Raw genomic sequence first — 17,111 nt, 5'->3', positions numbered from 1 at the left:
GTCCCCAAGGCAACGTGTGGATTCCATAAGACAAAATACATCTTTTATCGTCATGCGGATCTAATGCTACTTTCCTAACTTTGTTTGTTGTAATCAACATGGTCTACACTTTGGATTCTTTGTTCTATACTTAGTATCGTCGATTGTGAGTAAGGGCAATCGATGTAATCGTGGAAGGTGAGTTTGTTCTCCACCGTATTCTTGCACACACCTTTTGCTTTCTTCGTGACGCTACTTTCTGTTCTCATGGCATACATTTTCGAACGCAAACCCGCGAACTCGACAATAATATCACCGTTACATTCATCTTTCAGTTTACCTAGGACTTTTTTGTTGAGGGAAGGAATCCCAAATCTGTTGGGTTGAGGATATGCAGAAGTATCGAAATACTCAAGCATGGAAGGATTTTTTTATGTCTTCATAGAGGTTAGGTGTTTGTATGCTGTAAATGAAGCTGTCGGTGTCCGTGTACAAAAGTGATATCTTATCATTGAAGAAGGGTTTCATCACGTCGTAATGAAATTCGAACATGTAAAGTTTCGACAAGTCGAGAACCGTTGCGCCAACGTAAATTGGTTTTCTGAATTTCATCAATTTTATATCTAGATTGAAAAGTGCCAAATTCTCATTGTAAATTTTCTCGACTTGAATCTAGGATCGGCCACCCACTTCATGCATTTATTTTTATCTGAAACCAATTTCACGTCTACGTGATTCCGCACGTTTTCCATCGTCTTGCCATACACCGCGGTATTCATAAATTTAAAAAAATCTTTGTCTAAATCGGAAGTGGCAACTGTCCTATGTTGCGTGTTTGTTTCAATGTACGGTTTGAGCCACTCGGAATGTTTAAACCTGAGGACTCTTCTAATATTCGCTACCTTAGCACCTTTCCCGATCAAGAATCGGAGATTCGAGTAATGAACAACGTATCTCTTTTTCCCCTCTAGAGTCAATAAAAGCTTGCATTGATTAGAATGAGGCGAAGATTTGAACTCGGATGCCGGTGGTAAATCGCTGAACAGATCGTGTAAATGGTCGGGGAATTCGATATCCACCTCTGCGAAGAAGCCATACTCACTATCATCGAAATTTTCTATATCTATTGATGTCCATTCGAATCCCCCGTAAGGAAGTTTCTGTACCATGGCATGTCCGTAGAGATTATTAACGTCGGCGTAGAAGATGTAATTCGATGCTCGATTTGAATCATAATCTTCTTTCATGTGCACGTTGTTGGCTTTTGCATATCTCTGTACACATTGTACCATCCCGCCCCGAATCCACCTCTCGATGAAAAGTAACATGTCCACGTCCGATATCAGTTCCAGCTTGACCTTTGTCTGGAATAACATTGCCGACCACGCTAATCCCGGTAGGCTGTAGAAATACACTGGATCTAATTTATAAATATTCGTTACCGTTTTCCTGAACGCTTGAAAAACATCCGCGAGTATCGTTACATCTAATTTTAAGTAGGCATCGTGGTAGTCTCCGAGTGTCCTACATTCTAATTTCTCCCACATGAGTTGCGCGTGTTGGTATTCTTCGTCCGTAATTCCTTTCTCTCTGAGTCTGCTGTAAAATTCTCTTGGAAGTGGGAGAGCGTCGTCATTAAATTTAGAATTATCACTAACATATTCGTAAGGATAAATCCCTTTACGTCTAACAAGTTCTATGTCTACGTTGGGAAAACTAGCTTTTGTAATTTTGAATTGTTCGTCTAAAAGTTTGCTGGCAAGAGCGTCCAGGCTGGCAGAGAGAAATCTGTATGAATCCAGAAACCTCATCTCGATGGTATTTTTAGTCTCAGGAATCATAACTTTCTTACTTATAGAGATGTATCGTTCTTCGTTTTGAGCAAGAATATCTATTTTTGAGTGTCGTATCCGAGTTTCCTAATTAAGGGATGAAAATCGTAATTAAAACCATTGTGAAAGAATATGGGGACGAATTTTGGTTTTTGGATTTTGAGGTTGCATGCATTACAGATTCCGCTTATGAAGCGACCGTCCGTATGCGAATGGTGAAACACTTTACGATTGTCGTCTTGTGAAGTGGTTATCACACACAGGACACTTGACAGTGTCATAGTAATTTTGAAGTTCGATTGCAGATAACGGAAGCATCGGTTTCGATGTTTGCAGCATGCATCCAATTTTCCCAACCTCCTCGATCATCATTTCGAAGAAGCGTTCGATTGCATCGGGTCCTCGGTATACGTACGGTTCATCTATTTTATCCTGTCGCACGACAACGTAACCGAAACTGTTTGGTTCGTGAAGCAGGTAAGGTGTGGTGGAAGAAACTTCGGGATCCGGATCGCAGTATGAGAGTGTTTTGATGAACGCCTCGAAATCAGCAACGATGATGGCCGGATGTTCCAACAATGCCTTGTGCATTTTGAATTCTTCCACTTCGTTCTTTTCGGGCATCAACATTCGAACCGGTCTGTTGTTGCCGCAATATATTTTATGTTGAACAAGTTTATCGATAGCAATTTGACGTCCGGTGTATTTTCGATAATTGGATTGTTTTCGATCGTCGAACGTGGTTAGGCATCTCGGGCAAACTTCGATGTTGTTTGCATGCTTGGTTGATTGACTTCTGACCAAACGTGATAGAGAACGAATTAGCGTGTAGTGATGAACATCCTCGTTGGAAATAAGAAGAAGATTTATTACACGAGCATCGTCATCGTCGATATAGCTTATCCTGACGGGATGCACGAGATATTTATCTGACGTGAAGGAATATACATTAATAGCGATGCGTTTTCCTGCACGATTTTCAAACTTTGTTATATCCGACAATGTCACCGGGTATTCGATGCCAGACATTACACTTTCAAACTCGGACTCGTATTGTTTGTAATGTCCAACCCACTGTGGATTATTTTTGCAATAAACAGGATGCAGTGCAGCCAATATACACCAAAGGAAACACTTGTTATCGCTGTTCTGTATATTTAACACAGCCCTCTTGTGTTGAATGTTCGGTGGAAGAGGAACGTAGCTGGAAGCGCGAAGAGGCGAGAATTGGTTCACGTAAACAGTTAACGTGTGAGGACTTCCACACAGAGACCATCCCGACCCTTTAGCCTCGAAATCGTCGTGTTTCTTAACCAGCTCATTTGAAAGATCAGAATAAAATTCGTCCAAATTATCGACGTCCGCCAAATGAAGAGCCTGGTTTTTTGTTCGATGATAAAAAACTCTTGTTGTACCATCGACTTTTTCGTATTCGGAAAATAGATCAACATATACTTTTATGGAATTATTTTCCAATTTATTTTTTAGAATATTTATCACTGATGTTTTCGTTTCACGCAAGAAACTAAGAATGTCGCAGCCTGGTTCCGAAGTAAAAGAGAAATCCTGAATATGACGGTTAAATGCAGATCTAATTGGTTTTCGTTCATCGGAAAATTTAACTTGCTTGGAAGTAGAAGCTTCGGTTCCTGGATCATCAATTTTTCTTTTCAATGTTCCTTGTTCGGTCGATGGCTTGCAAATTTTCAGGTGTTTACTTAAATTTGTAATGCTGATCATCTTTCCGCATCGAGCACAAGACTTAGAAGGTGACGAACAATTTAAACTCAAAGCTGTTTCGTTACATCTTGCCCTGTGTACCGATAAAGTGTTCCTTGAGATTAGCTTCCCACAAGTAACACATTCAGTTTTATCATTTTTACGATTGAAACTGGTGGTGGATACCATTGCTTTCTCCAAAATCACAGAAATCAAAAAAGTCTAGTATATAGCGATACAAATTTTCAGGTATGTTATTTTATATAGAATTTCTTGGGGTAATTACAAAACTCAAAAATTCAATCTACTGTGAATAGAATTTCAGGTATGTTATTTATATAGAATTTCTTGAGTGCGAATACAAAAACTCAAGAATTCAATCTACTGTGAATAGTATTTTCAGGTATGTTATTTTCAGTTCAGTTTTAACGTGTTCATATTTGAAAAAAAAATGCAAAATGCGCCTTGGAGATTTCAACCAATCCACTTTACTAGATTGGAGAAACTCTAACTATTGTCATTTGGAACCTTTAATTGCCCCCCTTGTTATTTTTGGATCAATTACCTTTTCCAAGTTAACAAAAAAACTGTGAGGCGGTTCCTAAATGACAATAGTTAAAGACATATTTTAGCGAATTACGCCGGCATAAGCTAAGTACGTGTTGCTAGAAGACCTTCGTCGTTGCAAGTCACCTAACCCATTCACTAAGAAATAAGAAAAAAAATATTGACGTACTGCAAAATGTTGAATTGTGTTCACCGAGTTCAGATGTTTACTCATTGATGACTCCGTCGTTGTCGTCTATCAAAAACCTATAAGTATCTTGTAAACAGTGAGAGTTATCGAAAAGTCTCCCCTTGTCGATTTTTTTTTTTTTATGGTGACGTAGAGTACGCGTAGAGAGGTCGGGTTTAGTGTGTCGGTCGAGTCTCGGTGTCCTCTGTCCTCCCACATTAAAATAAACATAGGTCGTCATGGAACCAATTTTTTCCATCAATCGAAAATTTTCCAAGTCCACAGCGTTAAAAAAATCTTAAATTGCAAATATCTCAAAAATGGTAAGAGTTATCGAAAAAATATATCGAAAAACACCCCCATCCGGTATCGTTAGATACCCCCCCCCCTTGTCGATTTTGGAGGTGTAGAATACGTGTACCAAGTTTTGGTGGTCCTGGGGTCAAGGGGTAAGAAATTAACCCACCCTCCAAAACTTTGATCACTCGTAACTTTTGAACGAATAGTCGTAGAAAAGTCTGGTTTAGTGTGTCGGTCGAGTCTCGGTGTCCTCTGTCCTTCCATACCAAAATAAACATAGGTCGTCATAGAACCAATTTTTTTCATCAATCGAAAATTTTCTAAGTCCAGCGTTAAAAAAATCTTAAATTGCCACCTACTAGAAATATTTCCACAGGTATCGTCTTCATGTTCTCTATTATTCTCGACTGAAATATTAAAACAAACGGAGTCCAATATAAGTTAGTTCGGTGCGTAAAAAATCGCAAATAAAAAAAAATGATAGGTTAAGTTATATCACTGAAGATCGTAAAAAAAATTAGTAAGAAAAATAAAGGATAGGTTAAGTTATATCACGTAAGATCGTGGCATTCGTACCAAGTATGAGTGGAAAAAAATTAGATGCGGTGAAAATTGCATCGTCAAACGCTATAAAATCAACAAAAAAAATCGTCAAAATATGCTACCACTGAGGTTAAATCCATAAAAAAAAGCTCTCGCCAGCTCCTTTGCTTTAGGTTAGGTTAGACCAAGGAAAAAACCTTGGTGATTTTATTTCGAGTAAGGTGTTGGCAACACTGCGAGAAAATAAGGCTTGTGCCTTACAAGAGCAAACCATTAAGTCGAGCCCCACCGAGCCCCACTTCGAGCCCCATTTTCGGGCACAGAACTGTCTTTATGGTCCTACTCTAAAGTAGGTCAAAGCACGTAGAGGCTCACTTTCGGGCGTTGAACTCTCCTTCTCCCACTACTCTAAAGTAGGTCAAAGCACGTAGAGGCTCTCGTGTAGTTTAGCACGAAAAAAAATGAATAGGTTAAGTTATATCACGTAAGATCGTGATATACCTACAAGTACGAGGTGGGAAAAAAAGAGGAAAATTGAAAATTTTACTAAACCATCGCTAAACGCTAAAACATCGACAAACAATTGTCAAAATATGTCAAAAACTGATATTTAATTGATAAAAAAAGAGGCTAAAAGACGATACCTACTAAGCACTATTTTGATACAACCAATTTACACTACTTATACCTGTACTGGTAATTTTAGTAAATAAATAAATAAAATGAATAAAGAAATAAATAATCTCGAAGATAAGATTAGTGATGATATGATTGAATTCATGAAGGGACATCCAGTTCGTAGCGAGTTGTGCTAACCACTTAGCCACAGTGGTCGGTAACATAAGTCTGAAGAAGATATGTTTTCTTCGCCTGTGTTTGAAGTAGCTATAATTGAAGGAAAAATGTTTTTTGATTAAAAAGCGACCTCAACATGTCTCCCAAAATGCGATGCCAGATAACCTTTGGCATCACGCTGACCGGGTGTCAAGTGATAAGTCACGAAGTCAAAAATTCTCGTTAGGTTACAAGAGAGAATCTTAAACACCACGTGATATTCCTTGACCGTATTCCTCCATCATTGAATCCCTCCACATCAAATCACTCTTCGTCGACACTTACAGTTCAGAATCGTGATCGTCGTTATAGTATCAACAGTGAAGAACACCTCAACCAAGGTATGTACTACATATGTGGCCATAAGAAATTTATTATTCCCTACCTGCTACACACGTGAACGCAATGAACTAATCATGCTATATAAACATACATTAAGACTGTATTCACGTAGCTATACATTACCTAGGCACAGTCAAAAGAAATGTGGCCTCCCAGAAAGGGTAGTGCCAATGTCGTCTATTTGTAACTAAGGGAACCGGGTTCAATACCCTGTGGAGACATATAGTGGTTCGGATTCCACTGTAAACTGTAGATACAGTCCAGATTAGCATACATGTGCAAAAAGTGGACACAAAGCAAAACAATAAAAAAAAATAAACAGAAAATGTATCACATATTTTCTCCTGCCATTTTGTTTATTAAAATATAACTTAAAATTTCAAACTCTCATAAAGATTACCAAACATTTTCCTTTCACGGCACCCTTAGTGTTTCAAGATCTTTCCACGGTGCCCAAGTCAGAATGTAAGCCTATCTAACATTTGCCAACGCTCAGTTAGGTTAGGTTAGGTTAGGTTGCTTGCCTGAAGTTAAAAAATAATAACATAAAATTCAGAAACATTTTACCTGTAAAGAGTACGAAATAAGCACATATTTAGAACAAACATATCATTTCAGTGAAAATATTGGAACATTTTGCGGGGCCCCAGAGCGCCGCGGCGCACACTTTGGGAACCATTGCGTCTAATCGATTCATTAACTCAGTTCTAGTCACAAGATATTTATAGTAAGAATCTCACAGAGAAAGTCATAGAAGAACATCTTGATGATATAACAATTATAAGTATTCCACATACATCAAATTGCCCCCCCCCCTCTTCCCCTTCCGAAATTCAAGATAAACTCCTCTTGCTAGAAATACCATCTCACGTATCATAAAATTGTGCTGTTAGAAAATTACGTCTATTTCTCGTAAACAAGCTAAGCAGTTAGAGCAGAGACACAAAAGATCGATCGTTACAACGCAGGGAATTTTCTATTTTTTATATTTCAACCTAGATACGAACACAAACACAGCTTAAAGTTTAGACAGAACCATATCAGATCTAATTACACTTCTTTTCGCCTCTCTCTTCGAGAATATGCATTAAGAGACAATTGCGAATATTTTAAACATTTTTACCCGCATGCCCATTTGGCCTAGTGATAATCGCGAGGGTCTTTCAGAAGAAAATAACTTTTTGGTGTAAAACCCAAATGACAAATGATATGTGGAAAACATTATTGGTGCAGAAACTGAGTACCGTTCTCAACTCTTCCTCATATTCGCCATACCCGTTCAAGCACTTACCATAGCGTGATACAAGTTTGTTCATACCTTCATTGTACTTGGTTGCCGCCATTGTATTCAACCATGTAGTGACAGCGTAATTGAAGTTCATCAGCCTTGACAAAGTTGTTTTTTTTTTCGGACAAAAGGAACATTCGACTGTAGCACACAGCACACTCCACCTGGGCCCCCCTCAGTTTGAGCAGTACGCGTGTTATCGTGCTGTGAGCCCTGGACAAGATTGAGAATCCTGCCAAGTGTGAGGTGCGGAGTGTAATAAAATTTCTGAATTCGAGAAAAGTTCATGCCAGTGAAATCCATTAGCAAATAACGGAAGTGTACGATAATGACGTGATGATCGCCACTTTGCCACTGAGAGTCACTGCATGGTTGAATACATGACGGTATCAACCAACTGGTATCACGCTACGATAAGTGCTTGAATGGGTATGGCGAATATGAGGGGAAGTAGGGTAAAGTATGTAGTTTCCGTACCATTTTTTTATTCTGGACATCATTTGTTGTTTGTGTTTTAAACCAAAACGTTCCGCCAGCCCCTGGCCTGGGCGTGAATGTTTGTGAGTGTCCATTCATCAATTCCATCATGTCATCACTCACCTTCACCTTTGGAAATTAACCAAAAGTGGCACAGAATGCGAAGTAAAATAAAGCAAATCAATCAATGAATCAAACAAAAAGTTCCATTTCTCTTTTTGGATGACCACGATAATAAATTAAAGTACAAGATATTTCGCCGGTGCTGAAGCATGATAACCACAATAAGAAAGACAATTGACTAATAATTGAATGTCCTCCTAGCGGTTAATCTATTATGAATTGGGTTTTATAGGCTGAAGTAATCTGTAAATCATATTTAAATGCCTTCTTGCTTTCATTTTCAGGAAACATCCCACCACGTTTCCCAGTTAAGGAACAATGTTTTTCGCAGATTTGAGTATAGAAGAGGAGCAACAGCTCCGGAGTCTCTTTAAAGAAGAACCGGAACAGATTCGGAAGGACTTGGCGTATCTCAGAGAGTGGTTGCAGAAGCAGCCCCACCTGCAACACGACATGGGTAAGAATACCTTTTTTTTTTTCATAAGAACAACTAGCGCCATCTAGTTCGCTGCACTGTTTGACTCTCTTTGAACTCACGCATCTAGTTGGTTACACGGTGCAGCACTGACTCGTCTACTTCGTTGATTTTGTATCAAGTAGTGTATTTGTTGTCTGCACCGTTTGCACTACGTTCTGGAGCGGTGTAGTGTATGGTGTAGAGTCACATGGTGGGTGCTAAATAATAAAATGAACGTTTAAAGCAGCAGGCATGCATTTGTTGAATCATCTTAACTTGAACACCGCTTTCCGTCTACTTGGTTGAACGTCATTTCCTTGCACCAGCCTGACACCGAGATATACATGCACTACACCTAGTGGTATTTATTATGACTTGTACATCCTGGCTTACATTGTTGTTATTATTATTATTACTATTTGTTTTAACTAAGGTTACAGATGCATGATTACTTATTTTTGCGTTTTTATAACTGTACGTCCTAAAACTTTTGCTCTACAAACAATAAAAGTATAATGATAAACTTATCTAATGCTAATACTGCATAAGTAAAATATATGTACAGTAAAACCTCGTTAATGCGGATCCCGATAAGCCACACTTCGCTTCATCCGAACAGGCAAAAGGCAAAAGAAAAGCAGAATACAAAGTTTTAAATGTGGCTAGAAGTCAACAAGAGAACTTCCCAAGGAAAAGGCAGTCAACCACTGATGAAATTCTGTTTCCCGCAGACTTTGGACTGTACTGTACTGTATAGTGTATTTACACCTATGCCCTTCAAATATACACCATAATAAAAGTGTTCTGTTGCTATAAACTGAGGTTTAATGAACTTTCTACTGATCTTTTAGGTTTTGTTAAACATGTCAACTTATCCCCCCTTTAATCCGTATTAACGAGGTTTTACTGTACTAGCAAATATAATAACAACGTCAGCAAAGAAATAAATATCATAATAAAACTAATTCCGTAATAAATTTAAACATGCGACTAACTGTATGAAACAATAAGGGTAAATTGGTATTGCTGCTGTGAAAGCGATTGTTTTAAATAATAATTATTAAGGAATCGACACTGAATGACCTTTTGGATGTGTCATTTCCCTCTGGAAATGGAGGAGCAGCTCACTTTATTACAACAAGTAGTGTAATAGACTTAATGTTTCACATATGGTAACTTAATATTTTGTTATTGTTCCTATTATTATGAAAACCGGGGACTGACACTGAATGACCTTTTGGATGTGTCATTTCCCTCTGGAAATGTAGGACCAGCTCACTTTATTACAACAAGTAGTGTAATAGACTTAATGTTTTACATATGGTAACTTAATATTTTGTTATTGTTCCTATTATTATGAAAACCGGGGACTGACACTGAATGACCTTTTGGATGTGTCATTTCCCTCTGGAAATGTAGGACCAGCTCACTTTATTACAACAAGTAGTGTGATAGACTTAATGTTTCACATATGGTAACTTAATATTTTGTTATTGTTCCTATTATTATGAAAACCGGGGACTGACACTGAATGACCTTTTGGATGTGTCATTTCCCTGTGGAAATGTAGGACCAGCTCACTTTATTACAACAAGTAGTGTAATAGACTTAATGTTTCACATATGGTAACTTAATATTTTGTTATTGTTCCTATTATTATGAAAACCGGGGACTGACACTGAATGACCTTTTGGATGTGTCATTTCCCTCTGGAAATGTAGGACCAGCTCACTTTATTACAACAAGTAGTGTAATAGACTTAATGTTTCACATAAGGTAACTTAATATTTTGTTATTGTTCCTATTATTATGAAAACCGGGGACTGACACTGAATGACCTTTTGGATGTGTCATTTCCCTGTGGAAATGTAGGACCAGCTCACTTTATTACAACAAGTAGTGTAATAGACTTAATGTTTCACATATGGTAACTTAATATTTTGTTATTGTTCCTATTATTATGAAAACCGGGGACTGACCCCAATACTAGTAATGTTTGCATTACTTGCACCTCCCTGGCATCGTCTATGCTGCGATGCTACTTGTAGCAGAAGAGATATGGTAATTTATTTAATTTCTGTTCTTGCCCCTCTTCGCAGCAAGAGTAAATGCATAAACAAAGATGTTGATAAAGTCAGCGAATCAACATGTCAATTAATATATTTTACTCAGATGGTGTGTATGGGGAAGAGGCGCAACCATGAATTTTTCTTTTCGGGGGGCAAGTACTTGGATAAACGTGCCAATAATAATAATAATACTAATAATAATAATAGTTTTGTTAGTATTATTGTTAGTAGTCGTAATTGTAGCAGTAGTGCTGCTGCTGCTGCTGCTGTTGGTGGTGGTGGTGGTAGTAGTAGTAGTAGTAGTAGTAGTAGTAGTAGTAGTAGTAGTAGTATCATACACGTTATTATTCACGAAAATCACGCAAAATCGGTGATAAAGCATTTGTGGTGGAACAAACGATTTGAAATAGTTTTTCAACATGTTCAATTTCACATTAGCTAATAATGGAAAATAAGCACACACACTGTATTTTTGGAAGACAGAAAATGCATGACCAATAAATTATTTTTGTATATATGACATGATTATCTTTCATCTAGTACAACATATGTTTTAGTACACATGTGCAACATGGAGAGACGTAAAGTAAGATAATACCTAAGCAACAAGTTAGCACTAAATTGTGTACGTATTCAAAGTTTATTGAATACATATTTTTTTTAAATACATTACATAATCAATTCAAAAAAGGAAATCACATGAAGACCAACCGAATTCTGGGTACCCAGATTAGTACCCTTGCTGAAATAGACTCATGTTTATGGGATAAGTGGCAGGCAGAATGGAGTCAAGAGCAAATCTCAGTCCACAGCAGAAGATATCTTCCTAATGTGAGGATAAGGAATAAGTTTTTTCATTTGATTTCTGGCCATGGAGCATACAAGTCTTACTGCAAGCGATTAAACTTAAGTCACAATGACGAATGTTTGAAATGTGGCGTTGAAGATACCCCGGAGCATGCAATTGTTAACTGCAGTAAGCATTCTAGTAATGAAATTGAGGGTCTAAGGCAGGGGCTTCTAGAAGAGATCTTGGCAGCTGACATCTGGAAACCTGAAAGGTTTCCAAGAATCAATAGGCTGGCAGAGAAAATCTCAACCTTAGAAGAGGAGAGTCACATCCCAGAATTGTTCAACTCACTCTATCAAGTAGGAAAAGTAGCAGAATCAGTAACTTGGAAAGGAAATCCCAAGATCAAAAATTGGAAGTGTCTGAAGAATCCAGTGAAGTAAAATTTTATGGAATGGGCCCTACAGCATTAAACAGAAGGAAATTATATATACAATCACTACGAGGGACCATACCAGAAGACTCAACAACGTAACTCTGGCTGGTGTTGGCAGACATAACAACCAAGGAACCGTCATGGACTAAAAGACGGTCCGCAATTGGCCTTAGTGGAACTCAATGGATAGTGTATTCGTGGAAGACTGCATGAGTATCCCTAAGTGTAAGATTTAAAAGTAAAGTGTGGTAAGTGGGTCCTGAGTGTGATCACTGCAAGAAACCTGGAAATGGACCATGGACTAGCGAAACTTCATCCACGGATCTGTCATGAACTTTACATTCAGCCATTGGATGACGTCCAGTAACCTCTAGATGCGGAAGACAAAATCCAAGTCGAAGAAAGGAGACTGAAGAAGAAGGCATCTTCCGGTCTAATACTCCCCTCACTTTGGGAGGCTAAAGGATCTAAGGATCCATAGTATTAATCTTAATTATGTATCAATCTTCTGTGCTTGGTATACTGTATTATATTTCTTATATAATCATCATATTATTTATTTTATTTTAAATCATATCAGATTTTATTATATGTTACTAAGCAAGGACAAGGGATTCTAAATTGTGATTATGATGTCTTAAATACTTTTACTAGAGCAAACATCATAGGAATTGGTCTAAGGACCATGACTGAATAAGTCAATCATTTCTGGCATAAAACCTTCATTATTATTTTCTGTATTATTTATAGCCTATATGATGTTTCAATTTATTCATAGTATGTATTCTTTCATTCTTTCTTATCTTTGTTTGAACAACCAAAAATACTATACATAGAGAAAACATCCAAAAAGTAAACACACCTTGGTTTTTTCAAGATAGGCACCAAGGTTAATTACCTCTCCACAATCACCTGCATCCTCCGTTCATCCTTTCCGTTGGGACAATACCGCTCCTGGTAAGATTATAGCTAGATTAGCAATCGACGCCAAGTACGCCAGGAGAGAGGGTGATACGTGTGAGTGGCGAGAGGAGGCTGGAGGACCTCGTCCCTCAGTGTTCCTATCCTGTCCATAGTTTGTACAACAGCAAAGATTAATCAATAAACCAATCAATCAATTACTCACATAAGCTTGAGATATTATCAGAAAGGAGCAAGGTCATCGAAATGTCCCTGCAAACATGTCTTCGGGGCAATGGCATTGGTAGTAATCAAATCTGTTTTCAAAACATCAACTAAGACCACGTCATGGCCCACAACAAACAAATGCTGGACTTTACCCAATGTAACCTTGAAAAAGTTATTGATATTTGTCTGTTTTTCTGATAACATCTGCCATCTGAAATAAATTAAGCATTGACATTTCTTCCACTAACAAAAAAAAACAACAGTAGGTATCAGTAAACAATGGGAGTTATTTAATGGAAATATGAACCAACTTTACTTTAAGTCTGAATGCACTACGTCAAGGTTTACAGGTATGACGAAAGATGTAATTGAGTCAAATGAACATTTATGTTGCATACTTATGGTTTGATTAAAACAAGCGATTCTACATTACCTAAATTTAAAGTTTTTATCTTTCTTGTTTCAATTATTGCAAATATTAATTGCAGTAATTATTCTAAAGCTTCAAAATGGAATGTGGGTTAGCGATATTTTGAATTCCATTTTCTTATAATGTTTCAGTTTCTGAAAACAAAATGTTATGAAACTATTGAGATATTTCATTGTTGTTTCGTATCTATAGTTTCGCGATAATTGCATAAAATAATTGCCGCTGGTAAGATTATAACAGTAGTTGTATTGACTGTATTATAAACCCAAGAAAGGAAGAGCCCCTCTCATGCAGATTTGCTACACTTAAAACTTGCTCAACATGTTCATATGAGTTTTTTGCTCTAGTGTAGCACCCTGCCTAACCCAAGGATTTTGTAAAAATGCCCTCGGGAATTTTTCAGAAAAGAAGAGCTCCCCTCAGATTGATTTGCATACACTTAAAACTATGGCAAGTTCTCTTATTATCTTATTGTTTATAGTGTGATTTTCTGTCAAAATCCCAGGAATCTTGAATTGATATAAAGCTCATATCTATTGGGTTCTGAGACCCAGTAGAGTGTGGTGCATGGTTTTTATTTCCCTGTAATCGGGAGGCTCGGGTTTGAATCCTGGTAAAATGTGAAGCCTCCCCTGATGGCAAAATGTTAATATTGTTGTCTTGTAATCAGGAGGTTTTTGGGTTTGAGTCCTCATAAAATATGAAGCCTCCCCTGATGGCAAAATGTTAATATTGTTGCCTTGTAAACAAAAGGCTCGGGTTTGAGTCCTGATAAAATGTGTAAGATTGAAATACATGTTGCAAAATAATATCTCCATACGTGAGATTTTGAGAATAATTATTGCTAGTTGATATACAACTCCCAGATCTGAAAACCTGGTAAAAAGTGTTTTACAACAATATATTGTACAAAAACTGAATTTCTCAGTTTTCTTATTTTCTCATGTTTTATAACCACTCGCTCAATACAATAGGGGAAAAGCGGGCAAACATAATTAATTGTTTGCATGTTTTGCCGGCACGCAAGAGATATAATCTACACAGCTAGAAGGGAACATTAATGATTTTTCTGTGCGATTCACTGAAGAGGCTATTAATCTTTCTGTGCGACATGTAAAAGTGTAACAAAGATCATTGAGATAAAGATACACATTTTCTGTGCAACATGTAAAAGTGTAACAAACATCATTGAGATAAAGATACACATTTTCTGACATAGTAGCAATGAACTGCCTTGCATGGTGAAACCAATTCTTATTCTGATAATATGAGCATAGGCAAGACTTAGAGAATATTATGACAGTTCAAAATCCAATTTTGTCTGTATTAGGGTCTCAGAACCCAGTAAAATGTGGATATATTCCATATGGAGAAGTGTTAATATTGCTGCCTTTGTAATCAGGAGCTCGGGTTTGAGTCCTGATAAAAGATTGAAATATATACAACTGCCCACACATAAGATATTCACTGCTAGCTGATAATACAGTTGAGGTTTGTGTGTTGTATAACAGCATAATAGAAGCAAATATCTTCTAGAATTGCTCTGTGACCCTCTCATTTCTTACATCATAAACATATGATTTTTCACCTATGAGAATAACACTACATATGGTGTCATCAGGTAATGCCTCATGGAATTCACAGATAATTTTAATGTTTGTCCTGTCATTCACCACAACTTGTTTTCTTTTTGAAGTGTTGATTACAAAGATGGGTCTCTGTGTTTTGAATTCATCTGGTGTGTAATACATGTCAGTATTGCCAGTAGTGACCCTTTTGTATGATGAAAATGCCTCATATAATTTGAGGAAATCATTCTTGGACATGTCTAAATTGTAATTTTCTCTAGGGAATACCTCATTTCTGCCATTTTTAAGATATATGTTCTTGATGTTGCAGTTATCAAATTTACTTGAATTTTTTTCCTGATTATTGTGTCTCCCAGTCTGAAACAGTACCACCACAAAATCAGGCATGTCATATTGAATACTGGAGAATGAATTTGTAGCATCAAGCTCATAATAAGTACAAGTTGCGGGCTTCTGTACACATTGATATGTATAAAATTGCAGAGGAATCTGTGGATTTTTTATTATATCAGCTTTGTATTTAAGAGCATAACTGGCTTCATATTCAACAACAGGGATTCTTAGCTCCATAGTCAGAATAATGCATTTGCCCTCATCAGGTAAGGTATTAGGCAGAGCTTCTCCTGTAGAGTTTATTACACTGTACCTCATCAAAGCATTATTATCATTGGCAGCTCTTCTAAATGTAATTCTTAAACCACCCTTCCACATAATATCTTTGTAATCTGAGAAGAATGCAGGGAACAGGCGCATGGGGAACAGCACTGTGTGATTTTTAGATAATATTTTCTCACCAGCCTCAAATCCACCTATTTTGTAGTAAGAAGCCTCGGTTTTGGATAATTTTAATGTGGCCAAATCTGTGGAGGTAATGCCGGGATAATCCACTCTGTTAATAACAACGCCATGCTTTCTGATCTCAATTTCAGAGAATAGATGTGGCACAAAATTATCTACCAATCTTATATTTGAATTTGCCGGATAATCTGTTCCATCCAGCTTTACAACATCAAATTTGATGTATAGATCTGCTCTGTGGGGGTGTATAAATCCATCCCCTACATCAAGATCAACCTCAATTTCTGTGTTGGGTTGATTTAAATTTGCAAATGTCCTCCTGTTTGGGGGGAATGATTGTAGCTCATAACTCTCAATATTTTCCATTTTCTTTCTTGTATGTATTTTTATTTAAATATTAATCTCTATGATTGCAGTTGTTGTGGCTCCAGCAAAATCAACTAATTCTTCTATTTCATTAGTGACCATCAATTCAATGTAATCTATTCTATTATGGCACACAGGAAAATATAATGTTGGGGATGGATTGTAGATGATTGGCTCCATAAATTCGGAATTAGGTTTGAATGTTGCAATGATGCCAGTTTGTTTGTGAGTGCCTATGCCATTTGATTTGGTGATCATACCCTCAGCCACATTACAGTGAATATTCAGAGTCTCTATGGCTAAGAATTTGGGTATATTAATAGCAGTGTGTTTGATGGCCGGTTCAAGTTTTGTGTTGTTCTCAAAGCCTAACAGCTCTCCTATAGTACCCAGATCCACTGTTTCTGTAGCAGATACAATCTCTACTCTGTGAGTGACAGAATTTTGACTTAACACTCCACCTCTGGGTAATTGAGCATTTAGAGTGGAGTGATGACAATTTTTTGATCCCCTACTGCAATTTTGTTGTTGTGGTGTGTAATATTAGGGATGAAGTACATGCCGTAAAATGCTCTGAGAGCTATTGTTTTGGGATACACTATGTCATCATATAATCTGAGTTTCAATATTGAATTTTGGCTGGTGAGATGGAATACCCCCATGATGTTTCAGATACCACAAGGACTTTTGAAAATCTTCAATTGATGGTTTATTTATTTGAGACATATATCTGAGAACAGATAAACACAAATGTCCACAATTAACATCTTTGAAGTTTTGAACACGGGCATTATTGTAATAAAGATTAGGTGATTTTAAATATTTTATTAAATTTTCAGGTGGAACACCTCCAAATGAATCAAACACAAATGCCT

Source organism: Lepisma saccharinum, unplaced genomic scaffold, assembly GCF_977018435.1.
Source record: "Lepisma saccharinum unplaced genomic scaffold, izLepSacc3.1 HAP1_SCAFFOLD_500, whole genome shotgun sequence".
In the NCBI taxonomy this organism is placed as follows: domain Eukaryota; kingdom Metazoa; phylum Arthropoda; class Insecta; order Zygentoma; family Lepismatidae; genus Lepisma; species Lepisma saccharinum.
Note: the sequence above shows the minus strand (reverse complement) of the source record.